This window comes from Lycorma delicatula, chromosome 4, assembly GCF_047948215.1.
Source record: "Lycorma delicatula isolate Av1 chromosome 4, ASM4794821v1, whole genome shotgun sequence".
Taxonomy (NCBI): Eukaryota; Metazoa; Arthropoda; class Insecta; order Hemiptera; family Fulgoridae; genus Lycorma; species Lycorma delicatula.
Genome location: NC_134458.1, coordinates 95869225 through 95889393, shown reverse-complemented (window position 1 = coordinate 95889393; position 20169 = coordinate 95869225). Strand labels below are relative to the sequence as shown.

Sequence of the window (20169 nt, the reverse complement as noted above, 5' to 3'; positions counted from 1 at the left end):
AATAAAACTCAAAAACACAAAATAAATATTAACAATAAAATAATGGCATTAAAAAATAAATAACGGATAATTATAAAACACAATGCGAAGAGTACTTCCATCTAAATTTATAGAGCAAAGAAAAAGTAAAAATACCAACAGCTGCCAGCAGAAAACATATCAAATTTTAGATAAAACTGAAAATGGAAAAAGTTCCTTTCTTTACCTGAAGTTTTATTTAAATGTTTATATTAAGTAACTTTTTAGTATTTCCTAATGTTTAGCAATGAAAATACGCTAAATTATTATTATTATTATTATTATATGTATATTATTTTAATATACCGATTTGAAAAAAATTTAAAACGTTTTAATTTAGGCTATGTTTTATAAACCTTCGATTTTTTTATAAATATATTTTTTTCAAAATTTCAACTTATAAGTTGGGATTCACGACTTCTATAGTTTCGAGTTAAAAATCAATACGCTACTAAAAACTATAAATTTTTTTTATATCCTTCACGCTTTGACGTTATATAATAGTATGTTATTTCCATTTGCGTGATGTCAGATAATGAATCAAGGAGCAGGTAGGGTGGTTATATTCATTAGGTCCTACGCATTGTGTAAAAAAAACGAAGCTGCAGTGAAGAAAATATATTATATATAGAATTTGTGTACAATTTTTTTAATATTATTATTGTAGTATAATGGTATTTTCCCATTCTCATTTATTTTAATGCAGTTTTGGACACTACTGTTGGTCTATTGACAAAAAAAAAACAACAGAACACAACTAATTGAAAAACTACTCCGTTTGTCTACTACTATATTTGTAAAAATTTACTACTTTTATGTTTTTCTTATTCTTTTAAGAATACAAAATTACTACAACGATACGAAAACAAAAAAATAATAATTAAATACTTTTGAAATATCAAAAGTTTTTTAAGCTTTGAATCGGACTTATTTAACCATAATTGCGTAAAACAAAGCAACAAATAAAGATCTATATAACGTGAGATTAGATTCTTACTTAAATTTCTATTTTCATTTCCATTATATTCTGTTGTAAAATAGAAATACATCTCGTTTTCATTAATATTGTTAATTTTTATATGAGTTGGACAATGCAGTCGCTAAAACCGTTCCTTAAGGAACATTTAAATAAAACGTAATTAATTAAGTATGAAATTTATATATGTTTATTTAAAAACATTTATGCTTTTTTGAAGGTATTTCAATTTATTTTCAAATAAAAGCAATTTTTCTTTTTTCCTCAGTAAATTTGTTGTTAATTCGTGTATCGGGAATATTCGATTCAAATGTACGGGTTACCTTGAACATTATTTATTAAATTATATTTACTCAACAATATTTTTCTGACTAAAATTTCAAAACTTCGTTTAAAATCCAATAACATCGTTATTATTACTTTATATTGATGAATAGTAGACTTCTACCAGTTCTGACCACATTTTAATGAGGATTTTAATATGAATGTTTTTTTTTACGATCGGAGTTATTGAATAAATACTATTAATCGAAATTTCTGTTACCTTAAAAGCCAGTCGGTGGAGAAATATATTTATCATTTCGAAGGTTAATAGTCTTTGTTTTGAAAAGGACAGTTCTTTGAATAGGAAAATATTTATTATTAAAGTCACTTCGTTTCAATGAAACGAGGTCTTTAAAAGGCGATCTTCTTACGGAATGTTTTCACTAACATATCTGTTTACAATAATGTTACATAAAATACAAAAATATGTTACAAATACAAAAATGTTACATACCTGTATACAATAATAGCACTGATATAGTGTTCGGTGTTTTTTTTTTTAAATTAAACGGTTTAATTAGAACGCGTTAAAAACATTTTGCAGTAAATTATAAACTTTTAACGAAATATTATCTTTTTCTTAAAATGGTATTCGATTAAGAAGGTTGTTACGAATGTATTGCTCATTATACGGAATCTTTTATAAAAGAAAGAACCTTGTAATAAGAAATTTAGGAAACTTAAAGAAATCGGAAAATTTATCTGAATATCCCGTTTACATTTATACAAGTAAGAGAAGATAAGAGTCGAAGAAACGACTTAACATTTTGTGAATAAAACCTTTCCTTATGTATCTCGAATACTTGTAGAAGAAATGAAAAGCCAATGGAAAATATGTGATACATGTTGAATTTTTCATTTGTTTTTTTTTTTTTGAAGAAGAAAAGAAAATTGAAACGATTCGCAATCTGTCAGTAAATATTTGAATAAGGAACGAATGGAAAGAAAAGAAATTTCAGATCATGCGACTGGATCGATCAGTCGTCCTTTATGTTAAAAAAGAATAAAATACCTCATAAAAACTTCTAGAATTGACTTTTTACACGTTCTTTTCAAATAAAAAGTAAACAATTTTTTCAAAGCTTCATTCGGAACGATCGTATAAAATCAAATTTCAGAATGAAAGAAATCAAATCAGTAATATTATATAATTATGTCTACATTATATATATAACTCTTGAAAAATAATTTTTTATTAATCTTAAATTTTAAATAAATGAAGCAAACTGTTTTTATTTTTTTTTAACAATTTTAATTTACTTATTATAATACAGTATTTAAGTGTATCGTTTCCAATCGAAGCGACAAATACTGATTAATTATGAATTTAAATCTCTGTCATCAACTTCTCAGCTGAATAATTTTTAATAAACTTAAATGTATTTAAGATTTTAAAATATATCTTAGAATAGTAAAATAGGTTGCAAATGTAAGTCAGTATCTTAAAAACATTATGACAAATTAAAATTCTATAATAATACGAAACGTATACTTTTTTTGTTTTGTAATGAAAGCGTACTTATAAAATGCAAAAAAAAAAATTAACTTTATATTTCTTACAATATTTTGTAAAATATAAAATATCTATAAATTTAATCTTTGTCATTTTATTTATTTATAAGGTATACAAATAAAATCCACTTTCTACTTTCTAGTGCAATATGGTGCATCATAAAACATTTTTGAATCTAGTAATGTTACTTATCTAGCGTGGATAAGAACTAAGGTGGGAACCGATAGGATTACGTGAATCGTTGCGTTGCGAAATCGGTACCGGTATAATCGGTATAAACGGGACCGGTATAGCCGGTCGTCATCGATCATAGGCTGTCCTGTTAACACCGGGATGTTATCTTAAATGTCGGGGATATTTATGTCCTTGTTTAATACCGGGAATCCGGTTAAATGTCACTAACCTACCGTCATTCAAACTGAAAACCTGTATGTAAATCGCACTTAAGATGCTAGTCCGAACATCATGAGTTCCTGTCGGTTCCTGCGTTTGGCGTTACTGCTACGAGCCGTCGACGAGGTCGGGCATGCGATGCAAGGCTCATGGCAGGTTTTAGGTTAGCCGACTATAGTATCGAAAAATCGTTTCTCCAACCGACGACACGATGAGATACGGCTACTCGGCCGCCGTCGATCGATACTTAATTCAATACCTTCTCTGATCTTCTAATAGTCAAGAACGGTTAGCGTGTGCAGGAGATAAGAGTAGTTCTTACCGGTGACAAGCTCAGACCGTGGGTTCCATCGTAATAACGGATGAACACAACTACCCGGGTCGAAACTATAACCGCTTCGCCTTTAAAACTTCGATCGGCTTAGCATTTTTAGGTCATAACCTTGCCATCGAGGACTATTAACAGCCATCTGTTGTGCCGAAAATGTCAGTTGGAAATGTTGGGTAGGTGAGCGTTGTGCTCCCTAAATTAAGAACGGTTCGAGCACTAGGTAGGCATCACACCGTATAATCACCGGCTTGAAATTTCGGAGTGATGTCGATAAAAAAAAATATATATAATATATATATATACATTTTCTTTTTTGCGAAAAACGTTTTCACGTTATCGTCGCCCGGTAATATATATATATATAGGCCATGACATTTAACATAGCCTAGAAACGAGCGGATATATTAAAAAATATAATATATAAAAATAATATAGAATATATAATATATATAAATATATAATATATAAAATATAATATAATATATAAAAGGTGAGCAGTATCTGATACGAATTAAAACCTGTTATTTTTATTGATTATTTATATAGAAGAAACCTTAAGTAATTGGACTTTAGAGCGTACTATAAATATCAAATTTGTACGCCCTGTTCTTATCATGTTTCCAAAATATTACGAGTTGGACGTTCAAAGTCGGTGACCCGCTATTGCTCAGTTGTATTCTCTTATTAGTAAAATAAAACCGTGTATCGTTAATCGATTACGATAACGTGATCTTACTCGTGTAATTTTATTCTGTCGAGCATTTAATATAATTAAATACAGTATATTAAAATACCGATATAATAAACTGTAAACAGTACTTTACGTATATTAATTGTGTACATTATTTTAACATTTAAGAATAAAATCTTAACTTATTGCGTGTTTATATTCGGCTGAATTTACTTATATTTGAATTTCGTGCAAGTTTTCTGGAACCGATTATACACTATAATCGAGTTTACACGGTATAATTACAATAACAAATAAAAATATTGTTATAGGTTTGGTCGACAGGATTATAAAGAAATCTTGTTAAAATAATTGAGATAAAATACGTAAACGAAAGTACATGGAAATTTACAAAAAGACATTTCGATAAAGAACTCTCGGTGGGCCAGATATGCGATGCGTGATGAATCAGGAAGAAATAAAATAAAATGAATAAAGAAAACATAGAGAATTACTTACTGTTAACGAAGATAAGAAACCAGAATCGTGTGATGAGTTGTGAAGGAAACAGGAGACTATAAACCCGGCATTTAGTTACTTAGTGACTGCAGAAGATGAAGTGAGTAAGGTAAGGTGCGTTCGGTGAAAGGGGGAGGATTAAAATGGTATTTTAACCTGAATATGACATCCAGAATATTTTAAATGTTAGTTAATAAATGTGTGCTAATTAGCATATACAAGATAGATGTTAGTATATTATAATACCATTTTTTGTCACACTTGGCACTCGCTCTGAATTCATAATTCACTGCCTTAAAAAGTTAATGTACTTTCTTTCACAGTTTCTGCACGTTCTTGATTTAGAAATTTACTAAAAAGTCTCATAGTATTAAATGTTTTCCTACTCTTTTAACAGTTAAATCTGTTTTAATAAACATTTAGATAATTTTTCACCGTATTGATTTTAGTTATAAAAATAAAATAAAATTCAACCTTATCAGTAATTTATATTATGTCTCTAGACTTTCGATCATTCGACAACCCTCAGGAGAGAAATTTTTTTCTAATTTCGAACATTAAAATTAAAAACGTAAATTAAAAAAAATAGAAAATATTAAAATCATGTTTGAAAAGTGTAACTTATTGATTTTACTTTATATATTGATCGTGTCTCTATAAACAATGGGGTTTTTTAATGTAATAAAGAACAAGATTTACTTACTATATTCACATAAATAGTTGTACTATCTACTGTCATCTGCCAGTTCTATTGTTGAAAAATTCCAAAATTAATTTATGTCTTTCGATCTTAATTTCATATTTTTTCACAATATTTTATTTAATTATATTTTTATCCGACTGATCTTATTAGAAAACTAAACCTAATATAAACGATTAAAAACTTAAAGCTTTATTTTTCTATTTTGTATAGCAGCTGATGTTAAAAAATAATAGAGTTATTTACTATGAAGTATTTACTGCGAAATTAGCTAAAGATAATGGTGTTCATTAAAGAATTAAGTGCGTAATTCACTTTATTTATTACGTATCCTTGTAAACCTGGCACGGGCTACTTTTTATTTTTTATAATGAATTTTTTTTGTTAAATGTATATGTTTTTTGTCTCATTTCTTATGTTTGTTTATACGTCTTAATAAATAAATAAATACCGATTTTCAAATATTTAAAAAAATGATAGCCGATATTGTAAAGAGATATAATATATTTAGATATAAGATATTTTTTTGTCTTAACAATTTTGTAGAAATAACGTAAAAATTATGTCCAGAAATATAGCATTTGGTATAGAAATTAACATATTAAAATTTATCAAAAATTTTGAATAGTTTGTAAGAAATTTAATGTTACAATTGTTCGCATTATTATTAAAATATCATTTTATATTTTTATTTTATTTTTAAGAAAAATATGAATTGTTTACAGTTGAATATTTTAAATATAAAATTAGTTTAATTAATTACGTTAATCGGTCAAATAGTTTTCTGATGTTCATAAATATGTGTATCGGTGAGTGTATATGGGGTGATGTTCACCTGTGTTTTGGAGTGTGATGCAAGTTACATGAAATATGTTTTTTCGTGTTAGACCTTCCTTGAAATCTACTGAATATTAATATGTATTAACAGTTTTATTATTATTATTATTTTTGTAATTATTATTATTAGACATTTGCTTTGTTTTTATTAAATTTAAATTTACTATAGCAGTATAATTCCTGAAAAAAAAAAATGTAATTAATATAGCAGAATTAATACTATATATACAGGAAATTTATGTATTTTATCCCGTATATTACTTTCAACGAACGAATAGTTCGTTAATGATTTCAATTGTACGTATATGTATGTCTGAACACCTTTTGTCTCGGATTTTGATTTTGATTTCGGAATTAGCACCGTTAGAGGATTAAAAAATACACGAATGGCCGCGATCGGCCGTCGGGTTCAGCACAAAATGGACACCAAAATTAAAATTTGTAATAATCATTAAGCAATAACGATGTAAGCTATCAAGTTGATTCAAACGCACCGATGTAAGGTTTACTAAAACGCAAAAAATAAATAAATACTAATTTTGTAAATCAAGTGTAAGACCTCAGAACTGAGGAAAAACAAACTTTTTAATAACTGAAAAAAAAATGCCACAAAACTGCCAAACACGAGATAAATAAATTATATTACTATAGTGTAGGATCCCAATAGGGATTTATTAAAACCATAACGAACATTTGCGCCATCTGCAGATTTATAAAATTTTAAGTAAGTTTAAATTAGAAAAATGGGTAACTTTTTAATTTTAACAGACACTGAAAAGAAACCAACGTCGTATAAATTATGATTGACATAATATGTGAGTACTGATTTGATAGGCTACCAAATAATGGACACGTAACTTAAAGGAACTTTAAAATATAAAGATAATCCCTTAAAGGCTTCTGTAACCTTAATATTCAATAATGACATATATTTAATATTATAAATTTATGTACGTATATATATATATATATATATATATATATATATATATATATATATATATATATATATATAGACAGAGTGAGCAACATAAAACTAAACCCATAATGAAACCACTACCAACGCTATTTATGAAAGACTCTCACACAACTAGGGTGGCTAGTAGATGTATATGTTACTACTGATTGTTGCTGCCGTTTGTCAAGTGGTTACGTATCAGTGCAGTATACGTTTTGTTGCAGTGCAGTATTATGAGTACAGTTGTGTGTGTTTAAAATGCCTTATTCAATCTAGGAGAGGATACCTGTAGTTGAGGCCTATATTCGTTCTGGATCGTTTGAAGAATCACGTCAAGTATTCGTAGAAAGATTTTCGAATGCTTGTATCCCAGCGAAGAGTGGCATACACGACCGAGTTAAAAAATGAAACACAACAGGTTCGGTATCAAATGAAATCGAAATAGGCAATCTTCCGTTAGGACTCCACAGGCAGCTGCCGATATTGAAAGGAGAATTACTGCCGGTCCAGAAGATGACATTTTTGAAGAATTCTATGCGCAATAAACTGATGATGAAAAATAATACAGCTTCTTCCAACAAGAAGGATCAACGTGTCACACATCAAAAATTTCACAGAATCGCGTTCAAGTAGCTTTCACAAACGAACGAGATGTCAGTAGAGGTCGGAGGTCTCCATGTTCTCCAGAGTTGCCTACTTGCAATTTTTTGCTTTGGGGCTACTTAAAGGAGAGAGATCACGTCAAATATTTGTAGCAAGATTTCCGAATGCCTGTATCCCAGCGAAGAGTGGCAGAAGAGTGGTTTAGTTATTTATTGAAGGTTTGACCTGCTCAATGATTTTAAATCATTTTAAATAGCCAATAGATTTTAAATAGAAACAGTATTTTGACTGTGCAACTAATCCCCACAACATTGATGAACTGAGGGTGAAAATTCAAAGAGAAATCAACGAAATTGACAACAACGTTTTACGTCAGATGACTTTCAATATGATCAGTCGAGCACAAAAGTGCATCGAAGCCCAGGGTGGACATTTTGATCATCTTTTGTAACAATAAGGTAAATAAATGCAACACTTAAATTACGTTTTATGTTTCATAAAATTTCATTCCAACATAACCTACCTACCTGCAGCGGTTACATTATGGGTTCGGTTTTATGTTGCTCACTCTGTATGTGTATTACTCAGATATACACGTACCGAGTGATTCAAAAAAGACTTCACAACTTTAAAAGCGTATACAAATTTATTTAGACAATTACAGATTAAGTTGAGGTCTCATTTCATAGCAAAACACATCAAGTTTTGACTCAGGTAGTTCATTAGTAACGAATTTGTTCACAGGGCTGTCACCAGTGTTGTTAAAAATGGATACATTTACTGGTGCGGAACGTCCTGGTTGTGTGTTTTCGTTTCACGATTCGCAGTTAGTAACTGCAGTTCAACGTAATTTTCGTAGAAAGTACGGTAGGGAGCCTCTTAGTAGGCGTATAATTTATTCTTGCCACTAAACCTTTGTTGAAACAGGTTATTCTATTAAACATATAAAATCACTCGGACGTCCCTGAAGCTGCCGTGGAAAAATTCAGAGAAAGCTTTGCACGTAGTCCGAAGAAATCAAATCGATCTGTGTCACGTGAGACTGGCCTTCTAAAAATAATTATTTGGCGCGTATTACGTAAACGATTGCCCTTGAACCCATACAAACTAACCACGGTTCAACACATTACAGATGACAAAGTTGCTCGGCTGCAATTTTGTGTGGAAACAATGGACAGAGTTACAGACGATACATTTTTAGACGATGTAATTTTTAGTGATGAGTCAACGTTTCACATGAGTGGCAAAAGTGAACACTCGTAACTACCGAAAATGGGGTAGCAAAAACCCTCATGAAACTTTGCAGCACATTCGTGATACCCTTAAGGTCAATATATTTTGTGCTCTAAACAAATAAAGACTGTACAGCTCGTACTTTTTTCAGAAGGCAATCGTAAATGGTATCGTTTACCTGGACATATTTCAAAATTTTCTAATTCCTCAGTTAGACGATGATGATCAAAATGAACGCCATTACTATCAGCAAGACTGAGCATCAACTCACTACCGCCTAGAATCCGAGATTTTCTTAATACTCGATTCCCAGGTCTGTGGAACGGTCGTTGTGAAGGTCCAGTTGCATGGCCACCTCGCTTTCCAGATATGAACCCGATAAAATTTTCTTGTGGGGTTTTGTACCACCTTTGCCTGCTGATCTTGTTTGGCTAAGACGTAAAATGAATGCCGCAGCTTCAGAGGTAACGCCAGACTTGCTGGCTACAGTCTGGAATGAAATCGACTTCAGGTGGGATGTATGTCGCATTACAAACGGAAGCCATATCGAACCAAAATGAATGCTGGGTGACAACCTTGTTGTGTTTTGGTGTGAAGTGAGAATTCAACCGAATCTGTAAGTTATTTCAATAAATTTGTATATGCTTTTCAATTTGTGAAGTCCTTTTTGAATCACTCGGTGCAATTCGTACATTTAAAATCTTTAAATAGCAGTTGCATTAAATCAACAATAATACTTAAATTTATAATATTAACATGTAATATGTAATAATCTGATTTAAGTAGAAGTTAGAGGTAACAAACTTTGTTAGAAATAAATTAATAATAAACAATAATAATAATAATTCGAATATTCGTTCGGGAAAGTCTTATTAGAGTTTTCACTGACAACTGATTTTTATATATTTTTCTGATATAACAAATAAAAAAATAAAAATAAAAATAAATCATCACGTAGGGCTTCATAAATGTTAAGATCTGATTTTTACCTATTCATTTGTCTCAGAATATTTAGTAGTTATGTGATCCACAAATTTTTCTTCGTTCACTAATATTATTCTTCTGTACATAAATCAATTACAAATCAGAAAGGTTTTGCTTGACCGATGTCAAGCAAAACCTAAGATTAAGTACACACGTATTATTGTTTCAAGATGTAGTTTGACTCTAGTATAGTAATTAAGAACTGTTCAACATTTTGTACGTTATATTTAATTTATTTTCATTTCAGTAAATTATATTTTCTAACAAGCATTGTAGGCCTTTATTCTAAGACCCTATTCTTTCTAATATGTTCCAGAAACTTCAACTTTTATGTGTTAGATAAAAAAAAATAGTATAACGCATATCATTTTTAAGTAAGAGGAAGTAACAAAGTTATATTTCGGTTTTCCTTTTTTTATTAAATATAAACGTAATATATGTGTGTGTATATATAAATACATAATTATAAAATGTTAGTTTTGTTAAGTTATTTCTGAATTGCTTAGGATGTCGTGCATATTTATAGCAGTCTATAATCCGCAACTGTAGTTTCTTTATCGATCTTGTGAAGTGGAACAGAGAGGTTATTATTGTTATATAGTCTAAATGTAATTATATAATATTTATTTGTTTAACGTAAAATACAATTTATTTATTGTATCGCTTGCATTGCAAAGCAAACTTTGAAATAGATTCATAATGTTATTTATTTTTATTTTTTCTATAATCGTCTCTTTAATTGTCAAGAACGATAAAAGTTATTTATACCGATTAGCAAGCAAAATGTATATTAATATATCTTATTAACACATCGTTTGTAATTATTTCTTTTATAATTACATAACACTTTACTATTTAAGATAAAAATTAAAATGTAATATTATAATTTTAATAAATTAAATTTATTTTTAATCGTAACAAAAAAAATAAATAATTTAACTTACGAGGAATTAGATAAATGATGAATGTTTATCTGGGTTAAGGATAAGTTCAACCCGCTTACCATATTTACTATTAATAGAGTTTAGAGATTTAAAATTAAAATAAAAGAAATAAATATTATTTTTATTAGCGACCTTAACCGACACTGGTTTTCTAAAATATGCAATTTAAGTTTCTCCCTTAAAAGTAAAAATTAATTTTTAAATTTTAATACATACCATCAGCGGTTGCGAACATAAAAGTAAATGTCCCAGCGTAAGAAATAACTACGTTGAGTAGGGAAGATATGAATGTAGATTTAGTTATACTAGTCGCGTTATATCTTTCCTGATGCGTTTGAAGCTAGTTTTGTAACAAAGGAATAAAATCTAGAGTGATCTGATTTTACTGCCCGACCGCTTTATGCAAATTTATGTAATTTAATCATATAAGAGAAATTTATCTTAAAAAAATTTAAGTACTCTTTTCGGCTACTCTAGTATTTTGCATGGCGTGAAAAAAAATTATATTAAATGATAATTAATCTTTCCTCATCCAGCTTGCAGATTTTTCGACTATCGACTATTTTTACATTGATTGTACTGTCGCCAAAATACTCGTATTTAATTGTGTCTTCATTTTAAAATAATAATTTCATATTCAAAACGTCATAATTGTTTTTATTAGTATTTACATTTTACTACTATGTTTATCCAAAGGAATATATATTTGTTTTTAAAACTATCCATCCTGCAACAAAATAGCATATTACATTAAAAATGAAGGATAAATGGAAAACTGTTGGTCCAAAAACTTCTAAAATCGAGAAAAATGTTAATAGATTATCAATAAATATTAGAAAGTTAACAGAATACACTTTTTGGATTATTTTGTTCATTTTATACGACCCATGATTGCATGAAAACGGCCTAGTAATAAAAAAGGCCGAAAAGAGTGCTTTTCTTCGGTTATTCATGTAATTTCTTCAGATTTTTGTTGTAAAACATCAGTAATGAAACGTAATGAAATTGAATGGATGTACAGAAAAGAGATCCAGGAATAAAATAACATCCTTTTTAACCGCTATTTATGACGTAAAACTGTCATAAAGTTGTTTATAAAATTTTCCAAATTTGTTTTAAATTGAGTATATTTATCTACCTTTCTTAGCTTCGTCATAACTAAACGCGTCAACATGCGATTTAGTTATGACGAAGCTAAAAAAGGTAGATTGATAATCGTACTTGACAAAAAAATTACGACGTTCTTAGCAGAAAAGTTATATATTTTAATTACAAATTTTGCATTTGTATTGAATTTTTTTTCAAGTATAATTAATAAATTATAGCTGAAATAAAATTATTACTATACTTTTTTGATTAAAAGACAGTGTCAAAGTATCCACATTAAGTCTGGTAAAAATTAATCAAATTGAGAGTAAAACAAAAAAAGAAAATAATAATTCTTACCTTGTGGTAAACATGTATGTACATAAAAAGATTAAATCAAACTTTTATAACATTATTATTATCTTTTAATGAAAATGTTATTATATCGGGTGATATAATAAAAAAGAACTCGGGGTTTTAAATTTAATTTACTTTATATTACATTTAGAGCTATTAATGTTTGTGTCTTATTAGATGAAAGTATAAATCTAAACATTTTTTTCTTTACCTCTAAATGTAACTCAATATGAGCACAATTTACAGATGTCAAGCCGATAACGCACCTCATTTCACACTGTGGCGAGCATGTCTGCAGGAATTGCTTACATAGCTGCTACTATTCTGTGACGTAGGTGGTCAAGTGACTGAATTTTTCTTGATATACGATGTCTTTTACGCAGTCCAAAAAGGAGAAATCAACACAAATCGGTGGAATTCATTCGGAACTGTCCGAAAGCGAATGTCTGTTATGGTATCATGCATAATAGAATTTTTGGACCATCTTTTTTCTATAACCAGATTATTACAAACATAGTGTACTCAGACATGCTAGAAAACTTTGTGTTTCCTCAGACTGAAAATATGGAGAGCCTAATTTTCCAAAAGGATAGAGCCTGTCCACGTCATGCAGAAGTTGCGCGAACTCTGTTCAACGACAGGTTCCAAAAAGGCTGGATAGGCATCGAAGCTCCCGTCGCTTGGTCACCGCAAAGTTCCGTTTTGACGCCAACAGTTTTCTTCTTTTAGGGCTACGTAAAGGACATCGTTTACCAAGAAATAATTCAGTCGCTAGTCCACCTGCACCAGAGGATAAGAGCAGCCGTGGAAGCGATTGCTCCAGATATCCTCACCAGAGTGTGGAATGAAGCGGATTATCGGTTTGACATCTGCAGAATGTAAACGGTGCTCTTATTGATTAACGTAGGAGGTAAAAAAAAAACTTTGTACTTTCATAAAATAAAACACATACATTTGTAGTTCTAAGCGTAATAAAGTTAATTTAATCCGATTATTTAATACCCCGAAGTTCTTTTAAGAACACTACGTATAATAAAAAAATTAATAAAAAATTATTTTCAGAAATAATCATGTACTGTTTTGTACAGAAAAATTTGGAAGAATAGTAAACGATGTCTCTTTCCTTTGTAACTATTATTATTCATCTACCGTAATTAACCTTATATTATTACAAATAGAAGCGATTACTGGTAATAATACAGCTGAGAAATGACCAAATTACGGTTAAAAAAATTATAATTATAAGTACAATGAGACGTATAATATATAATTGTCCACTTCATAATTACTGAAATAATACTTTAAGAAAAAACCATATTATTTTTCCATGAAAATTTTGTGTGTCAGGGTGGATTAACATTTTTAAAAAAAGTATTTCAGTAATTGGACTTATAGTACAGGAAACAGAAACCTCCAACAGGTCCGTAAGCGCTCACCCACACTCAATCACAATTAGGATGTAGGGATCTTCAGGTCCATTTTTCTTTAGAAGGGACCTAATTTACACCTACAGAACCTAAAATCTGGAGGGATCAAGAATAAGGGAAAGGGTGGATAGTGAGAAAAGATAAACTTTTACTGAGAAATCGCATCTGTTATTTAACAATCCTGACAGAGATATCTTGAGGAAGAGGACCCTTTCTATTTACAATCCCTTAGAACATAGGAGCACTTTTTATCAGGATATGGTAAAAAATTTCCCGTTGACGAGACTAAAGATATGTTACAAAAAAATTTGTTTATACACAAAAATGATAATTATCTACTCGAGAAAGTTTCAATTTCCTGAAGAATAACGTAGCACATACCTTAAATTATTTGGTTCGTAAACCGTTCCGCCACATTCGTATTGTTAATGTAATGAACATTACATCAGTATAATTAATACTGCTAAATAGAAGAAAGTGAACTCCTATTTTGAATAGCAAAAAGGGATATTCTCCTTTTTTTCTTTTTTTACGCTCGTTTTTCCTTTAACAATACTACAATAGACTTGTTACTTTCTTATTAGATTGAGACTTCTTACATAAAGAAACAAAGGATGTGTTAAAACGACATGCAGAACATTTCCATTCCTTTACATTTTGTTGTAAAGCGAAGAAACCTTTCTATTTAAATTTTCGATTCTTCTGTTATTCAAAGCGCAAATAATATATTTTCCTAGGAAAAAGAAATTAGTTTTGATAGAAATTCATTTCATTCGTTCATTTGTTCACGAGTTACTGAGACACGAGCTGAATTAAATTTAATATTAAATAAGTAATTAAATATCAGATAAAACTTTAAATTTAATCGGTTTTTTTCTTTACGTTTACTATTATTATGATTATTATTTTTTTTTAATAGTAACTCAGATCTTTTTTATTAGCTTATTTTTATTACCAACTATTTCCTGTAATAATATAATTTTATATGTTTTATTCTGTTTTAATGTTTAGATAAATGATAGACATAATACTTTAAAACTTTAAAAAATACTTTAATTGTATATGATTTTATTGATTTCCTTCTTAATTTATATTTTTACTGTTTTGTTTATATGACGCATAAAAATTAGGCTACAATAAACTTCCCGTAAAATTTGCATTGTGTATATTACATATAGTCTTGCTAACAATAAAAAGAATCCGTATTGTAAATAAATGTATTCAGCTTTACAAAATGTGTATGTATTAAAAAAAAAACAAAAAACAATTATTGTAAAAAATTATTAACGTAAAAATGTTACAAAAATTAGATATTTTTACTTTCCTGGTATTATAGCTGTAGAGATATGCTGCAAGAAGGAAAGTATGGTAATCAGCCAAAAAATGGGGTATAAGTGTTTTTTACGTTTCATTATTGAGGGACCCCCCCTCCCCTAAAAAAATTAATATTTCTACGTAAGTGCATATGTGCATACAGTGTGTACGTGTGTTGACATGTTTGAATATTAATAACTTCGGACTAGATAAAACGATATTGATGAAATTTTGTACAGAGACTTGTCGTATATACATGGGACAATTTGTTGGTAAAATCTTGGGAGTCAATAACTCCAAGAGGTAGGGTAGATAGTTTTCGGGGTCAATTTTTCTCTAAATCTTGCAAACATAGTCCCACTATATTATTAAACTTAGTACATACATGCAAGCTTATATTACCGTTTAAAAGAAAAAAATGCTCCAAAATTTCCCATCCTTCCATAAAAATCGAAAAAAGGCTATCTTTATTTTTGCACATTTTTTAACGGAATTTTTTCAGTGTGTTCCTAGACATAGTAGTGGTGGAAGTGACCTCAAAAAATACTTTGGGGGCAAGGTTGGGGTGAGGGGCCGATCAAAGATTAAAAATTTAGATTTTTTAAATTAAATTTTTTTTTTTTTTATTATTTTTTAAATAATAATTTGTTTATTTTTTTTAATTAAAAAAATTTTAATAATAAAATTTCATCATAATTCACGACCCTCTCTCCCCCCAAAAAACATTTAGCTAAGTTTTTGTTGGTTGTACATTTTTCAGTGGAATTTCTTTTAGTTTCTTCCATTTAACATAGTAAACGTAAAAATAATCAAAACATTTTCTTGGAAGTTGATTTTGGAGGTGGAGGAGCAGTAAAAATAAAAAATTCCGACTTTTTTTCAATTATTTTAAACTCTTTTTGGATTATTTAACCATACAATGATCATTTTACAATAAAATTTCATCATAAATTATCCTCACCTCAAAAAAGAAATCTTAGGTAACTTTTTTATATATAATTATTTTTCCACTACATAAGAATTAATAACCGATGCGCCAGAAAATTATTATAACTTTGTTGTCAGCTTCTTTTTGATAAATTATCCAAAATTTTACTTTAGCATGTAAATTATTAATACTACTTTGATTTAATATTACAAAAGGCCATTAAAATCAGTCAGAAAGAGTATATACTCTAGAGGATAGATACTTTACATTAAAAAACATATACCGATTGCTCTACCTAGAATAGGCTTTCCGAAGTAATTAAACTACTCTGTTTTCCCAAGAAAATCCATTTTGTTGTTACTTCAATATTATATCCCTTTTTTGTTATAGATTTGACTCGAAAATAAAATACTACGTTTAGTGGTCGTGTAGAGTTGGTAACTGCAAACGCAATTGGGGGTAAAAATTGGTCTTTTGCTTTAAATACAAATAATGAATGTTTTCAACGATATTTTACTTACATCACACTTTTAAATTTATAGAGAATTGATAAAACGTTAAAAATGTCACTAACAAAAGGGTAGGAGTGCGATTGAAATTTTACAGATCAATAATAGGTTTATTATTAACAGGTTATAGGTTGTATTATTATTAATAGAGTTGATCTTAGGTAGTGTACGATTAAGATTATATCTTAATATTCGTAGTAGGTGTACTTTTTATGTACATAAAGATGTCTTTTATGTATTTTGGCTTTTAATACCTGGCTAATAAGGATGTTGAAGTCGGAAGACCACACTTTCTTGCGACCGTTCGGTCTGTCACTGGATAATACCAGCTGAATTAGACTTGTTTATTTCGAAACAATGTAGTAGTAAAAGATAGTTGTTTAAAGTTTTAATGTATACTATATTATAGATCGATTTTACTTCATTTCGTAATACGTTTCTTTTTAAAAAAATTATTGAAAAAATAATAGTTAAAATTTGTCGAAATATTTATGGTTTAATTTGCAGCACACTGTATTTTATTATATAAAAATATAGTATTTTTAAATTAAATACAATTTTTTATACTTCACAATTTTGCAGTGATTACAAACAACGTAACCTCAAAATGTATTTTGAGTTTATCATCTTGTAATGAGAACCACCTAAAACGATCAACATTCATCTTGATTAATTAAATAACATTAGCGGATCCGAGCGAATATTTCGCAATTTAAATTTTATAAAAATAAAAACAAATAATTTTATGCGCAGTAACAGTTTATTTTTAAACTAAGGAAATGTAAGTACAATGATTGAAATGTTACAGTAAAAAACTGTACAGAATATTAGAAATCAGGAAAAATATAGCTGCTACAAAAAATGAAATCGTTTATTGATATGTTCATAGGTACATTAAACAACATTAGATAACATAAATAATTAAAACAATTATAAAAATTAAAAAACACGACTGCCAAAAAAAACAAAAAACAAATAAATATATAAATGGAACTAAAAAAAGAAAACAAGGTATGGAAATAAAGGACTAAACATCGTTATTCGGTATGTAAACGCAGTAGGGGGGCTCTGAATAGTAATTATTCTATCTTAAAGAGCCCCCCGACTAAATATTTTTGTTGAAAGAAAAAGTTTTCTTATCGTCGTACGACCTAGTGAAAACTTAATCATTAGGCAACCTTAAATGTCTGCTATTTCTATGTCATGAAAAATATATTTAAACTGTCTGAAAGTTGATCGGTAACCCATTATTTTATTTAATTAAATACTGCTCAACGATGTTCTTTATTAGATAGTCCTTTACTTCCATACGTTGTTTTCTTTTTTTAGTTCCATTTAATTTTTAGTTTTTTGGCAGTCGTGTTTTCTAATTTTTATAATTGTTTTTATTATTTAATACTTTTTAATTATCATTGAACAAAATCCATGATTCGAAAACTTATGAGGATAACGTATTTAACGTTCTGAGCCAAATGAGGATATTGTAAACATTTCAATTTTTTTAATTTAATTGACATATACCAATCTAAACTTATAAGATTTCTCAAGCGATCGAGTTCCTCGAGATAATTTTTATCATACAGCAATTTTCTACGATCCAAACAATTAATGGGTAAACTCTCCTATTTTCTCACGCGACTCAGTGCTACGTAGTCCTGGATCTTGGCAAAGATGTGAGTGCTCATATCTACAACGGCTCTAAGGGTAGTCCCTTGTAGTTTATACACTGTCACAGCCCGGTACAACATTAGTGAAAGAACACGCCGTTCTGCTTTGTCCTGTCACCCTAAAGGATCAAATTCGATAATAGTGTGCTCGATCGTCAATGCGATGCCGACAGCATTACCTCTAATCGTACTGTCATCAAACTCTGCAAAGATCGTTGATGAGAGCTCACCGGGCTCAATCTGGTCTCGGCGTAGCGCAGGCCACTCGAGTTTTCAGAGTATATCAGTTAATTTTTGTTCAGGTTTGGTTCCATCGTGATTTTGTACTATACTAGCAAATATCCCGTTTGAATTTTGAAAATCGGACGATTTTTTGCAGAGATATTATAAGAGCACCCCACTATACCTCCCAAAACAGCGCCCCAGGGGCACTCCGGGTTTGTTACTTGTTGACGGTGATGATTGGTCTAGCCTTGCACGAGGTGCATCACTTCGCCACTCTAGTTACACACGTAGTCCCCACGGGAAGCCCATTATTAATAAAAAGACATTTTTTAAATTTATTAAACATTATTTTATTTTATTTAACGTTAATTTAGTTCTGTTATTTTTGTAATATTATTCACTCGATTGATTTGAATCATTCAGTTCAAACCCAGCTAACACAGTGATAGAGGCTCACAGTTCACAGTTCATTAATTCAATTCATTAAATTCGTTCTCCCCCTGTCCGCCATTTTGTTATTTTTTTTAATAAAAATTTATATCTCAAGTTCGGATAGATGAATCATATTAATATTTGGTAAACGTCTCCATAATAAAGTTTTAAATCAGCAAAAAATCATGACTTTAATAGTTTCGCAAATTACAAAATGGCGGCCATATTTATTTTTCAATCCGTTATACCTCCATAAATATTAGTTTTATCAAAATTTATGTTTGCTAAAATATTAAGCCTTTTATTTTGAACTAAATGAAATTTTATTTGTTAAAATCGGTTAAAAAATAGCCGAGTTATGGCAGAAAATTGATGTTGTAATATTGTGTCTGTTTTCATGTCCACCACCTTACGTTCAATTCGATTAAATATTAATTGTTTTTATTTACTGTTAATTCTAATTCTTGTAATTGTAAATTAGTAAAATATTAAATAATAATTTTCTCACAATAATAGACTTAATAATTATTACACAAAATTACAACGACAATATTTTGCCATAACTCAGCTATTTGTTAAACGATTTTAAAAAGTAAAATGTCATATTGTTCAAACTAAAAAGCTTAATATTTTATTAAATAACATAAATTTTGATAAGACTAATATTTATGGAAATAAAACGGATTGAAAAATAAAAATGGACGCCATTTTGTAATTTGCGAAACTATTTAAGACCTGATGTTTTGTTAATTTTAAAACTTTATTACCAAGACACTTACCAAATATTAATGTAATTCGTCTATCCGAACTTGAGATATAAATTTTTAGATAAAAAAACAAAATGGTGGACAGTGGGAGAACGAAGGAGAAATCGCCATTTTCCTAAGGATATTTTTGTTTAGTTTTACAAGTAGAATCCGTAAAAGTATAGCCAGCCCACCGTTTTAGAAACATTCTATAGAGAGATCTTGAAACGGTCGTTTATATCAAGATATCATTGTCCTATCTACCTACCCGTATCATGACTTCTGATTCATAAAATCACTTCTCAGCTAAGTGAAAAAATAGAATAAATAATTAAAATGTACATAATTAGTTGCATTTTTACTTATTTTAACTGATAAAGTAACTATTTCCACATGCATACAAATAAATACGTGGGTTTTTATCGTTTTTCTTTGACCACTAATACTGAAATCGCAATTGAAATATTTTTGAAAA

General features: G+C 29.2%; 1 protein-coding gene across 1 annotated transcript in view; it reads right to left on the bottom strand.

The window, feature by feature from the left end:
• LOC142322676 (uncharacterized) overlaps window positions 1-20169 on the bottom strand; it is a 239772-nt gene that overhangs the window by 194332 nt on the left and 25271 nt on the right. The gene's annotated exons all lie outside the window — the stretch shown is intronic.